Raw genomic sequence first — 15,484 nt, 5'->3', positions numbered from 1 at the left:
GAATGACTTTATAAACGGTTTGGATGGCGCATAAACATCAAGGTGGAGCCGGGATAGTTTCAACAGTTACAAAACAGAAACTACTTCCACAATTTGGATGTGAGAGTGGATTTTTAAAAAAGCATGGCTTTGGAACCCCAGTATTTGAAATCCTAGTATTGTGTTTGGGACCTTGGATTGGGAATAACTTTAATCCAAAAGTTGTTATGCATGATATATTTACATGGGTTTGAATTTAATTACTAAATTAACTTTAATATATTTAATTAGCAAACGTATGTAATGTTTGACACAATTATTATAATAAGCTCGCTGGAATATATGCTTTGCTCGAAAATGATGAAATTCTAAGTCTCAAATGAGCCACAAGCATAAGATCATGTCCGAGTAACTAACTAATAATTTTCAGCTATTGATTTACATAGATAATATTTGGACGGTGTTAATCACCTATTAAAGTAATTATAGTAATGCAATTGATAATCTAATTGTTTTGAGATATCATTGGTGGGCCATGTGCCCAATAAAATAAGGGGTCGTTTGGCACCACGGATTGGAGGGCATTTGAGGGGGGTTTCAAATCCCCTAGTTGTTTGGGGACATAAAGTAACTGAGGGTTTCAAATCCAGAGGATTTCCAATCCCCTCTTTGAGGGGGGTTTGTAATCCACAATGAGAGCTTGGATTACACTTAAAATCATTTCAATAGTTGCAGGTGTAACATATGTGTCACTATACACTATTATTCTATTGGGCACATGATCCACTAATGATGATTAGCACCGTCCAAACATTATCTATGTAAATCAGTACTGTCCAAACATTGTCCAGCATTGTCCAAACATTGTCCATGTAAATCAACGATTAAAAATCATTGGCTAGTCACTCAGACATGATCTTGTGCTTGTGACCCATCCGAGACTTGGAATTTCGTTGTTTTCGGCCAAAGCACAAAGCATATATTTCAGCGGGCTTATCACAACCATTGTGTCAGAAATTACATATCTCACTAATTAGAGATTTTAAAGTTAATTTAGTAATCAAATTCAAACCCCTTTAAATATACCATGGATAAGTCCTTTTGGATTAAAGTTGATTCACACTCTAAGGGCCTGTTTGGCCGGATGGATCCCTTGGGATTAGGAGGGATGGGATGGACTTTAAGGTAATGATGGTTGTGTCAGTGGATTGGTTTAAGATCCACGGGATTGCTATATCCTGAGACAAGTTCACTGAGTCTGTTTGGCATGCCCGACATATCTCGAGATTTTACCTTCCAATCCGTCCAACCAAACATGCCCCAGGCACAATTGAACGGGATTAGGAGGGATGGAATCAATTTTAAGATAATGATGGTGATGTAAGTGGATTGTGTCACACCCCGAAATTCGAGTGCAGAGTGTGCACCCTCAGACCCGAGTTTCGGCCCATGACATGTACACTGAATGTACTAATTTCATTCAATTATACAATTATTCATTTACTTACTAGCTCTACCGTAGATTTACATTTCATTCATACTCAACAACATCTCAAAAATAAGAAACGATCATTTATTCCAATAATTAATCATAAACATAACTAAGGACCCTCTCAATTGAGATCTTATGAAATAAAATAAACATGTCCAACAACTTGAAAGAATTAATTTACAATCTAAGAAAATTAAATATAATTAAAGTAAAAATATCATGACTAGTCTAAGGCTGCAATTTCTTCTTTTGTCAAGTAGGGTCACGTGTCTCTTAAGTCCTTTCTGGCTTGACCACATATTCTTATTTTTGAGCCACCGGCCCACCCTCATTCACATCTGTACGGTTTTTTCATCAATAAAAAATATAAGCTGGCCAGGCTTAGTGATATAACCCAGCATGGTTCATAATCATATCAATTAAAATAATACAAAAATGCATGTATAACGATGTAAAATGGGGTATGAATGCATCAGATGGTGTGATCGTCCATCTACTTGGGTTGGAAGTCGTCAACCCGCATCCACCCGTTGGGTAGGCTTCCACCTTTCAGTAGGCTTGGGCATAGCCCGCATCTGGTAACGCTCTACCAGGATCGACATTTCTTCTAGGGAGGGCCCCTAAGATCGACCATGCATTATGCAATGCAATGAATGAGGGATGATATGTAAATGCATATTTTTTATATTTGGCATAGTTGTCTCGATTAAAATATTCACATATAAATTTATCATACAATTATCATATCAAAATATTCAAACCAGTAAATCAATCAAACAATCACAAACGATTTATTTTAATTTTAATGAATTATGAGACAAGTTGGGTTACTCACCCGAGTCTGGTAGTGTAGAATCCATAAGGTAAATGAGTTGGTTTGAATTCAGAGATCTTATCAGTTATATCAACAATATTATTATTCATCTAGTTATTTTACATGATGGGGCCCACCTTTGATTAATATCCTAGGTGGTTAGATCTAAAATAATCAAATAATTAAAAATTTTATTTTATATTTTTATCTTTTATTTCCTTTTTAAGATTATAAAATTGATTGGAAATTATTTGATCGGGGTGGCCTATTGGATGATCAGATCATTTAGATTTTTGAGGTTTAGTTATGTTTTGCCTCTACACATTAGATGAATGGTGTGGATCTAACCAAACATATACCAAGGGCCCATTTTAACCTTCTACACCAAGTGATACCAACACTTGCGCAAAAATTTAAGATTCTGTATTAAACATATATACATTTGACTAGTGGCCCATCTGATGGTTAGATTTATCTAAAAATTAGGGCCCTTGTATATTTTGGCCTTAAGGATCAAATAATTCGTATAGATCTATCTTAACACAATCAAATTCTATTCATTCAATTTATTTCTAAAATATTACTAACTAGATCTGAAATCATAAAAACATCACTTTATTAAAATTGACTCTACACACCTACACGATGATCATGTGGATGATCCACACCATCCATTGTATAGATCAAGAAGAAGTTAACAACATAATAAAAAAAATTAAAAAATCTGATCAAGCTTTCTTAAAATTTCCTCTTCCTTTTAGTCCTTTTTATTTTTAAATGTATACACATACCCGTTTCCCTTTTAAAGAAAATTCTCATAGGATAGGATGAGCATATCCTTTTAGCAATTTAAGGTTGTGGATATTTAATATAAAATTTATTACCACTTCAAGAATCGATCCCTAAACCTCTCTCTCAACTAAGAATTTCGCTACCAACTCAACTATTGACCTGTTTTTATTTTTTATTTAAAAATAAAATCTTTAAATATTTAATTTAATTTTTTTTTATAATGTGCCAAAATTTAGGGTTGTTACAATTGGTTTAAGATCCATGGGTTTGCTATATCCCGGGACAAGTTCATCAGGTCTGCTTGGCTCGTTTTACATATCCTAGGATTTTACCATCCCATCCCTCCTAATCCTCTTAGGGCCTATTTGGGCAGTGGGATTAGAAGGGATTAGGTGGGATGTGATTTAAAAACATAATTATTAACCATGGCAGGGATTGTCCCCTGTTACCATGGGATTAGATTAATGTTATGCTTTGTTGGTAATACGGTGGTACATTAAATGGATATGCTCACCATCATTTGAAATTATTGAGAGTAACACACGTGTTATATTTGAACCGTTCATTTGTTTTGTAACCTCATGTTATGGCATGGGCCAAAAAATGAGGTAGATTCAAAACTTATGTGGCCCCAAAGAAGTTTTCAACGGTAAGTATTCAATTCTCGTTGCTTTCTATGGTAGGGTCCACTTGAGCTTTAAATTTACCTAATTTTTTGGCCCATGCTCTAAAATAATCTCGAAAAATGGGTGGACGGTGTGGATATAGCCCACACATCATGGTGGGACCTACAAAAGTTGCTAACATTAAGTGAAATTGGCACGGGACCCAATGCAATTTCATCTAATCTAATTCCAAGCTTCTCCATTCTTCCCAAACATGGAGTGGAATTGGCACAGCATATGAATCTCTTCCCACCTAATCCCTTCTAATCCCAACGCCCGAACACGCCCTTAATCCGGCCAGCCAAACAAGCCCTAAGAGTGTCAAACACATTAGGAGGATTTCAAATCCAAGGGGTTTCAAATCCTGGGGGCTCCAAATCTAAGGGGTTCCAAATCCACACTCCCAAATGGGCTTTAATAGTCTATTAATACATATGCAACTCTAGAAAGGATTTTAGATGTAATCCAAGCTCACGGCTAATTTCAAACCCTCTCTTTCAAGATTTGAAATCCCCCACTTATTTACTTTCTCATGCCAAACAATAAGGGGATTTGATATCCCCTCGAATCCACCCAAATCCGCGGTCTCAGCGACTCCCTTCCAATACCATCCAATCCCTTCCAATCCACCCGGCCAAACGGGCTCCTAGGTCAACCCCACCTAGCATCTCAAAACACAAGATCTCATGCAAAAGGCTTTCGCAGGATATTCGCGTCCGAGTCAAACAAGGAACACACAGTATAAGGGCACATGTGTGGTGCCCACCTGAGAATGGTCGCCAGCACACACCACCGTCCGTTTGAGCATTCATGCACTTGCATCTACGTGATGGGAAGGTTCAGTGGCAGCTTGGCCTTGTCGCACATATCCAACTTCACCATCAGATCTTACACGTGCTAGCAAAAGATCTTTTTGTCCGCTTGGATGTAATAAGCGTGTCCCATTTCAGTACGTACGGTGCGGACCGTCAGCTAAGGTGAACCAGAGGCACATCACTTCGCACTAAAAACTAACATGCAGGACACGTGAGGGACCCTCCCACGCTACATATGCTCGCCTACTCAAATCTTTCACATTCAGCTACTTTGCAGACCGTTTCCTAGTAAGGGCTGGCAATGGGCTGGGCCAGGCCATGATTCAACTGACTCCATGCGCTTCGCTTCTGTGGTTGATTTGATCGAAGCTAGTGTATGTGGGTGGGGTTCCGGCTGCAATTCGTGGTCCGTTCCATACCCGTTGTAGCTTGGGGCAGTCTTGTAATATTTTTCAAGAATACGGTTCTTTCATTTATCCTAGTTCTATGATCATGTGGAATCCAACGGCATATCGATGCGGCCAAGGGAAGTTTGCTAAAATACATCTTGATGTATTATAAAAGAATACTTCTGGACTTTGGCCTTTCTGTTCATGGTCATATTTCGATGATCCAAACCGTTTATATGTCGGGACTTTCTTTGGATGGGTGACGTATAAAAAGTCAGAACCCATGGATGGAAGTGTTTCAGCTCATTGACTATTATTTTCGTTTATCTATGGATGGTCACTTTAACATTTGTATAATCGAAGGGTTCATATATTCTAATCTATAACTGTTTTTGTTTATCGTCCATTTTCAGTGAGGCCGAAAGTGTAAACGGTTTGGATCATTACAAAAAAAAAAAAAAAAATCCAACTGGTAAAGCCCCGAAGAATAATATTTCAATACACCAGGATGTATTATATGATACCACAAGCCGAGGAGTCTCGTTTGTGGTCACGGGAAATTCGATGACTGCTCGCGGTGGTAGGATGTCGAATCCTACTCTCCCACGCGTGTAAACCCGCACGCGCGTCTTCTTCCGTAATCTTCCGTGGTTACGGAAATTGATGACCGGTCCGATTTCCAAGCCAGTGCACGCGGAAACGGATCGGCTACTCATCCTGGCTAGTGGTCGATGGTATGTGGGCCACACCATGATGTGTGTTTCATCCATGTCGTCCACCCACTCCTCCAGATCATTGTATGGTATGATCCCAAAAATGAGGTTGATCCAAATCTCAATTGGACCACACAATGTTGATTAAACGGCCACAATTAAAAACTTTTTGGGGCCACAATAGTTTTGGATCGAGTTGATATATATTTTTTCCTTTCATACTAGTCTGCAGGTTAGATGTCAAATAACCATTACTGGACCATCGTAGTATGTTTTTTACGGTGGATGTTATGGGAAAATTCAAATCCGAGATGTCCCGACTCCGAGTCCGGAGGACTCCACCGAGCGTTAAGGTGCTCTAGATGGTAAGATCCGAGGGTGTCTTTGGAGGTCTTCGGAGAATCGAGGTAAGATCTAATTGCCTGAAGTGGGATGGCCAGTTCTTGCTCAGTTTAACATTTGTTATGAGGCATGAGGCTGAGGTCGTCGTCGCCTCAGACCGGATCGGACGAGTAAGGTACCGATACGACATCCCATTATTGCACGACTAACGGCAATTGCGCAACCACCCACGTCCACATGTCCACTATACAACCGCACACATCAACACGCCTACAGCCCGCAGGACGGGACGCGGATTGCGTCCTACCCTCCGTCCGGGCGGGGCTCTGTTGGGCCCACCGTGATGTAAGTGTTTTATCCACACCGTTAATTTCTTTTCTCATATCATGTTAAGACATATTATTAAAATTGAAGCAGGTCCACACCTTCAATGGACCACAGCAGAGGTAGCAGCAGTGATAATGACACCCACCGTTGAAACCTTTCTAAGGGCCACTATCATGTTTTTTTATCATCCAACCTATTAATAAGGTCATGTAGACGTGGATGAAGTGAAAAAACAAATATTATCTTGATCCAAAACTCAGCTCCCAAGAAGTTTTTAATGGTGAAAATTAAATCCTCACTTTGTGGTCCACTTAAGCCCTATACTTGTCTTAGTGTTTGTCTAATATTATAAAATGATATGAGAAAAATGATTAACGGCTTGGATAAAACACTTACATCATGGTGGACCCTACAGAGCCTTGCCCGGACAGATTACCATCCGGGCAAGGGTATGACACAAACCGTGTCCCGCCGGGACGTGGTTAGTGGCTAAGGACACGCCGAGTATCGTGAACGCACCCATCCCAATTAAAGGGTATAAATAGTCACCAAGGAAATGGATAGGCAATCTCTACTACCCTCTTTCTACTCTACACTACTTAGACTTAGATTCCCTAGTTTAACTTAAGCATTGGAGACTCACCTTTCTATGTAGGATGAAGGTCCATGTTGAGTTCTCAGTGCCTATTGGAGGGTGGTTCAGATTTTGACATCAACGGTGGACATTCAATCACAACTTTTTTCCCATGGCATGGTCCACCTGAGATTTAAATCTACCTCATTTTTAGGATCAAACCCTAAATTTATTTTTCAAAATGTACTCACGGTATGGAAAACATACATCATGGTGAGGTCCACATAGTACCGAGCACTAGCCACCTGGCTGGTGGCAGCCTCACTAGCCAAACCTCCTTCGCTGCACGCACTCAGCGGGACCCCCTCATCAGCTAAGAAACTAACCCACACGTGTGACGTTGTGAAGCGTGGGCGAGTAGGATTGACGATCTTACTCTAGCGAGTAGACATAGCCGGTTCTGGGGTCACATGGGGTATGATAGGGAGACAGAAGAATCCAAAACCCGATGTCTCTGGAACGTGCATCCAAGAGGGGCATGAATGGCAAGAGAAAGAGAGAGCGGCCTCGATGCCAGGGATCTGCCTGTCCTTACTTCGTGACTAGATATCTACCTCCCATCCTTACAAAGTACACTCGAGTTTCGAATCCTAACTAGTGGGGCCTATGGTTTAGTAATCCAGGCCATTGGTCTATTGATCCACATTGTCGATGGGATGCATCATAAAAATTGTAAAGGTATGAAGATTTTGGATGCTGATATAAGTACATTTTTAGTTGAATGTGGACCGTTGCTGTATTCCGCATCTTAACCGTCTATCACGGCGGGAGACAATTTATCAATTGTCTGGATTACCTAACCTGAGGCCCCACTTCTCAGAATTGGCAGCATACGTACGTGCTCTTCATAGGATGCTAACTAACACCTAACCTACGTGCCAACACTGTACATGTGTGGAACATCTGATCCGTATATTAGGATGATGTCTTAAATGAGTAGGACGCTGTGCTCGTCAGCTGGCCCACTACTTTGGGAAAACAACGGACGGTGATAAACACACCAATGGTCACATTCAACTTAAATGTGCAGGCTGCGTGATGTTGATTTAGGTAACGACCATGGCCCCACCATTATGTGTGTTTCATCCACGCCGTTCAACCATTTTCACAGCATATTCTAGGGTTTTAGCCCAAAAATGAGGTAGATCTCTCAGGTGGGCCACAGCACAGGAAACACAAATTACAGTGGGCCCTAGAAAGTTTTCAATGGTGAACGTTCAATCACTACTGTTTCCTGTGATGTGGCCCACCTGAGATTTGTATCTGCCTCGATGTTGTGCTCCCAATCTAAAATGAGTTGGAAAAATGGATGAACAGTGTGGATAAAACACATAAATCATAGTGGGACCCACAGCACCAACTAGTACCGAGACTGAGGGTCAGCACCGAATCCTAGTCCATAAATGGGGAACTCGGATTCGGTAGTGATTTACAGGCCATAAATAAGGTGGGCTCAACTTTATGGAGAGTGGAGATTTTTCTAAACAGAGGAAGGTCAGTATCTACGGTGCGTGTAGTTGTGCGTGCAAGAATAGCAAAGGCATTAATAAGTGCGTCTGATTTCTGGAGTTTGACCAGCCTTTTTGGCCGCATGCGGACAAAAACAAGCGTTTTACATGGGCGGAAACAGCTGAAGCTTCTCCAGCCTTTCTGCATCCGCTGTGACGAGGGGCAAACGGATAGGGTCCACCCGCTTCTGGTCCAAAAGCTCATCTCGAATTTACTAATGGGCTTGAATCCTCTCACAATCAACCCAACTAGACCCTACTCAATTTTTAGATGGGTCCAACTTGGCTCCAGCTAAGTAGACTCGACCCAAAATCATATTCAACTCGAACCCAAAGAAAGTGTTTGTAAGTGGGTTTTTCTCTATTGATCTATACCCTTTTTCTAAACATGCTTGTTAATGGTAAAATTGAGATAACTTAATGTACGAGGCACGCGGCAGCAAGAGCGTCCGGGAAATACCCAAGGGTTTGTTGGTTTTTCAAATTCCAAGTAAATGCAATGTAAATGGGTAATTATTATTTACTTATGTATTTACACCCAATAGCCGCCTGTTGACAATGATTTGAGGTTGACGGGAAGCTTATCTGAAAAGCTCTTGCACTCCAGCAAAGAGGGCGAAGATTTTTTCCACTAAAATTTGCGGGGTCCACTGTTACGTATGATCTTAATTCACGCCATCTATTCATTTTTCCCTCTCATTTTAGGTCATGAGCCCAAAAATGAGATATATCCAAAGCTCAAGTGATCCACACCACAAGAAACAGGGGGGATTGAATGTTTACTGCTCAATTTTTCTTTGGGCCATAGAAGTTTTAGATCAAGCTTATTGTTTTCGTTTTCTCTTCATCCATGTCTTTGTGACGTTATGAACAGGTTGGATAGAGGGTATACATCCCTTTGGGATCTAGGCTCATTTAAAATTTCAACGGCATACGTTCAATTCCTCAAGTTTTATGTGGTGTAGACCACTTGAGCTTTGTATTCAACTTATTTTTTGGCTCATGCCCTAAAATGAGTACATAGAACATATGGTCGGTGTGGATCAGACACATGTATAACGATGGGCCCCACAAATTTTACCACAATATTTTTGGTAAGATGACATTGTTTTACACCATAGTTCTGAAGTGAAATTATAATCCCATTTCCTCTTTTCCAATCAGATAGAAAAGTAATAATTGCCTGTTTACATTGCATTTACCGTGGAATCTCAAAAACAAACACGCTCTAAGAGTTAGGGAAGACGAGCTGAGCAGATAGATTCAGTGATCAAGCTGAAACACTTGTCAACGAACTACAGATCTCGGCTACAGGCACTGATCTCGCCAGCAGACCTACCGACCTTGAGCTTATATGGTGTCCTCAAGGCCAGATACCAACTTCGACCTCAGATACTGATCTTGACCTTGGATACGAACCTCGACCCTAGAATACGAATATTCAGAGAGAATCTTGTCACATATAAAGATAGGGTCGATCCGAAGAGGATATAACCGAGAATCATGCCGATCAAGGCAAAATCGGAGATACTTTCGAAATTAGATTCCGACTCCAAATACGGGTCACTCCAGTGTATCTTATAAAGTTTACTTAAATATAGAGACCGCCTAGAAAGCCTATAAATACACCATCCTCTTTAAGGAAAAGGTACACCCAACTATCTCAATTCTACTACGCCTACCATGCATCTATACATCTGACTTATTGATCAGAAGGTCCCCGGCCATAACTGGTGCCCCGGTGTCTCATTGTTCTCCATTAATTTGCAAGTACCTAACAACTCACAGGAGGTGGAATAGAATTGACTAGATTTAAGTTACAACAATGGTTATTAATGTTAGAAAAATAGTGGAATTAAAAAATATGAAAAAATAATTTATGTCTTGTTTTATCCCCTGTTAATTTTAGCATTTGGTTTAATTATGCGTTAGAAAGAAAATGAAAAAAAAAAAAAAACCTTTTATATTAACTCTTTGGCTTATTATTTGTATTGAGAACTACGATGTGTCATATGAGTAGGTTCGCAAATGCGTGCACAAGTAATGCATGCAATAGGTAGAGAGCCACTATGCACCAACTAATAATTGATGAGTAAATATACACCAGCATGCTATTAATGTGGCACCCATATGTGCCTTGAGTCCTATAGTTCTCTTATCTCATTCAAGTACAAAAAATGAAAACTATCTTTATCTTAAGAATTTTATGATAGAGTTGTTAAGACCTAGTACATTGAGAGTCTTTCTTGTGAAAGCTAATTTATCTTTCAAATAGTAATTATAATCATTTTCTTGTTTGTGATTTTCTAATTTTCTACTTCATCTCTTTATTAGAACTAATGGTCTATTCATTATTTATTAGTATATGCAAATTATTGGCTATTAGCAGTGGACAATCATACCAAAGATTATATATGGATTGGAATGCATGATCATCTTATTATACCCATTACAGATTATTTTATTCTTGACCGTTAAAATTGATAACCACCACCAATTAAATGGTTTGGAATATTAATTATGTGAAAACTTAATTGTAATTTCTAGACTCAATTCATGCCTAACCTATGTGATAAATGTGTAAGGTCCAGGTCTTCTATATGGTACCTTGACCCATTAAATAAAGAGGTGAGCTCTAATTGCACCAGTACTACTACAAGCTTACAATGGTACCATATATAAAGGGCCCACTGTGGTGTATGTCTTGTCCAATTGATGCGTCCTCTAAGGTTGCTCACATGAGACAGACTTGATCCCACCTGAGTTGGATAACAACATGAATATTTTAGTGCCTTAGTATTATTAATGATGTGAAATAGGATGTCTTGAGTCAATTGAACCTTCATAGGAAAACATTGAATACTTGAAAACTTGAAGCAAAATAACAAGTAAAACATGAGGTGCATGGGTAATCCTAGCCCTAAAATCCTTTAGTTCCAAAACAACTCACCCTATAAGACTTGTTATATATTAAAAAAAAATCCCTCAGTTATCATGTTTATACTGGCTAAATCACGTGCAAAAGAAAGAAAAACTAATATGTACAAGTTTGATTGATCTTTGATCAATCGAGCAAAGGGCTTTTGATCAGTTTTGATCAAGCGAAGGGCAAGCTTTCTACCATATTTTCGTAAAAACCTCTATCAATTAAGTCGATTGAAAGTGCACAAAAGTGTCCAACAAGCTTTCTGCATTATAATCGAATTAAGTTTGATCAATCAAAGTAGTCGCTTGATCAATCAATGCTAACAGTTATAAATATGTTGGAGCTTTTTCTCTATAAAATTTGCAATCGGGTCTTTGTGAAAATGATGATTTTAAGTAAATTAAAAATCCTAGTGTGTCCCCATACTTCTCAACACCTCTAGGCTATCACTTAAAGTTATCTATGCCTTCTTCATTGTGACTAATCACTCTAATGAGTATTTCAAGCTCCATTTGAATGCTTGATTTAAAAAATGTCATAATTCACTTCTATCTCAAACTAAATAGGTAAATATATCATAACTGAGAAATCGGCACACCAATAGAGAAGTCGTCTTGGAGGGTCGCCAGTAATGAAGAAGAAGTTTCCAACCCCTTTAAAAATGATCAATCATATAAAGGAGTTGTTAAAACAGGTTGTCACCCCAAATGAAAAAAATAGGAAAATGCATAGTTGAGAGAATAACAACAAGGGTAGGAAACATATAGATAAATCCCCTATCAACTATACATCTCCACATAAGATATCACTTGAGAGATTAGAATCTGACAAAAAAGACCTATCTCCCGATAACAATCTAAGTCCTATGTAGGTGAATCCTAGTTTGGAACCGACTATCACATTGTTATAGGAGATTCAACCTCTCTCATTACCTTGGTAGCCCCATTGGAGCATCAAGTGCAAGATAGTCTATCGTTTGAAGCTAAAGGAGATTGACATCGAAGTTTGAGAGAGCAATTGAGAAGCTAATTCAAGATTGCAGAAGCTATGAAACAAAACGCTATAATAAGGCTCAACCCGATAAGTAATGTTGTCATTTTAAAACATATATACACTTTCCTTATGTATGATCGAGTATAAATTTTGTGATCCAAACTCTACTAGGCCCTTTTGTAGGACCGTCACTGGTTGGAGTGTACGTAGCTCCTTGTGTAGGACCGCCACTAGGTATGGGTATGTACATGTTAGTCTTCGTGGAAGCCTTCGGCGAGAGTATACGTAGGTCCTTAGATTAGGACCATAGTGGTTGCTGGTTAGTTGATAGAAAATCAACTAAGGCTTCGCAAAAGCCACCAACACGGGTGTGTACGTATAGATTCTTGTGTACGATTGAAGGTTTGTGGTGAAGCTACTAAAAACCATTACAAATGTTAGAGATAAATCTATTGAAAACATCTGAGAAAGGGAAATTCAGTACACTCGAGGAGAGTGTGTTCGTCGAAAGTGGATTAGGCAAGTAGTCGAACCATTATATATTTTTGTGTTTATAATTATGATTTGTGTGCATTTCTATTCGTGTTTATGAGTTTAATTGGTTGAATTATATGAATGCTTGAATGGATTGTATGTTAAGCATTTAATTAATTGAACACGCACACATAAGATATCTATCTCGCACATAGACTATTTGTAACACCCCATTTTTTTAATGGTGGGTTCCACCATATCCTTTGGTGTAGCCCACTTGAACCTTGGATTAGCCTCATTTTTGGGCTAATGCCCTAACTTGATCTGGAAAAATAAATGGACGGAGTGGATTTTTCATAAACATCATGAGTTGGGCCCACCGTGTTTTTTTTTAATGTAATAAAAAAAACAAAAGTGAGGTGCTTATACACGTCACCTAAAACCAATCCCACTTCTCAATTTTCTCTCTCCTCTCCTTCTTCTCCATAATACAACTGCAAACTCAAACCCATCTTTGGCCATCAACCCACCATTAGCTCCAGCATCATACTTCAACTGAAAATAATGTTGACTCTTCTTTACACTTGACTAGAGATGTGCGACATCTGCAAGTTTTCAACCACAATACCCACTAACCAAGTTCATTAAAGCTTCAAAATCTACCTTCCTTCAGCCCTGTGGGACCCATCTGAGCCATCTAGAACAAAGGGCACGTTGAGATCTATCTTATATAAGAATCCGCCATTGAAGACCGCGACATCTCCTTTGTCAAGTAGCCACCACATGATATACATGAAGCACTATTTCAGATTCAAATCAGAAGTCATCTAGGCCTAATGGACCGCATTTGTATCGATCTTAGATCTTCTCACCTAATCCAGCCATACATGGGATATGTCACACTAAATCATGTAGGTGATTTTTCGATTAAAAAGTCTACATTATTATATACTTTCATTTTATTAATTATTTATTTCGTAGTGCTGATTTAAGATATTTAATTTTGATTTTACATGATGTAGAATGCATTTATTTGATTCTAATATGTGGAATAAATTCATTTAATTATTATTAAATGTTTTTAATTATATTATGGGTGCTCTGCCCTGAAAGGATCATTATGTTATTTTAATATGGGTGCTTTACCCAGGGTTATTCCCAAAAGGATCAGCACGGTACGGGTACTCTGCCTAGGGTCATTCCCGAAAGGATTGGCATAGATGCTCTACCCTGGGCAATTTCTTAAAACGATCAACACAGACGGGTGCTCTGCCCTAGGTATTTACCCTAAAAGTTTATTCATCAGGTGCTCTGCCGAGAGTCATTCCCTAAAAGGATTAACACCGATGCTCTGCCGAGGGTCATTCACTAAAAGGATCAACACACACGGGTGCTCTGCCTTGATTGAACTAAAAAGGATTTTACATGACTTGTTATTATTATCATGTAAAATGTCAATTCAATACTCGTAATTAATCCTATTTATTTTCTTGAGTTGTATTGGTGTTAAAGTAGAATTTTTAATTTTGGGAATGATGTGACCCTGCTAGTCATCGCGCTCATACCCTTATAGATTGTTTTGTAGAGTCTGTGTATGAAGAGCCAATTGGACAAGATTGAAGACTTTTCTTTTTGTTTATTTGAAAATTTCTTAAAATTCAATGTATGTTATTATTATTTATTTTTTGAATGTCAATGTAACTAAAGATTCAAGAATTAAATAGTGGACAATATTTAATGACAATAATTAGTATCCTTTTAGTTGCTCTGATTGCCTTGAAAATGCATGGAAATAATGTGAGTTGTGTCGTATATTTTATTTAAAGTCGACTCACAATCCTGAAATTCGGGTTCGAGCCTGGCCAACTCGGGTTCCGAATTTCAGGGCATGACACTATTAGTTCAATTTGTTATATCATTTGTAGTCTATGCAATTGGACCACTTAGCTTGAAAGACTAAATATTAATTGATTTTAATTAATGCATAATATTTAAGTGGTTCTATTCACTCCCTCTAGAACTTAACAATAATTCTAAACTCTGTTAGCTTTCACGTGCCATGGTAGATAATTTATGTCATTTCATAATTTTTCCCTAACACTTTATTCATTGTATATGAAAAGTCTAAACATTCTGAATTTCATAAAAATAATAATAATAATAATGGACCCCCACAAAAATCAATGTTGATCTTTACCTCGTTTGGCCCCAACTGAGTTTCCCTTTGATGTGATTCTTGGGTTCTGATGCTAACATGAGTTACACATCGAATAGATGGGTCAGACATGAATTCATCACATGAGCCTGTCTTCTGCATGGTACCATTGAAGCTAGCACCCAATAAATGAGTGGGGAGCGCACCCAAATTTTAATGGGTTGGATCTTAGATCCAAAACTATGACCCGATGCCCAACTGGGTCAAGTCCAAGGCCCACTACACAGATCGGCTAATGGGGACTTTAGATTTAGTTACCATGATATGTATGCATTGTGATTGGATAAGTGGCCTGCATATGGATGGTAAAAAGAATTTGAGCATAAAATGGTAGGGATTCACTTTCAAATCCAATGGTTAGGATTGCCTTATTACCGCGTTTTGGACAATAGGTAGGAAGATCCCA

The sequence above is a fragment of the Magnolia sinica genome, chromosome 3 (genome assembly GCF_029962835.1).
Source record: "Magnolia sinica isolate HGM2019 chromosome 3, MsV1, whole genome shotgun sequence".
In the NCBI taxonomy this organism is placed as follows: Eukaryota; Viridiplantae; Streptophyta; class Magnoliopsida; order Magnoliales; family Magnoliaceae; genus Magnolia; species Magnolia sinica.
The sequence above is the reverse complement of the archived record's forward strand: the minus strand, read 5'-3'. Positions refer to the sequence as shown.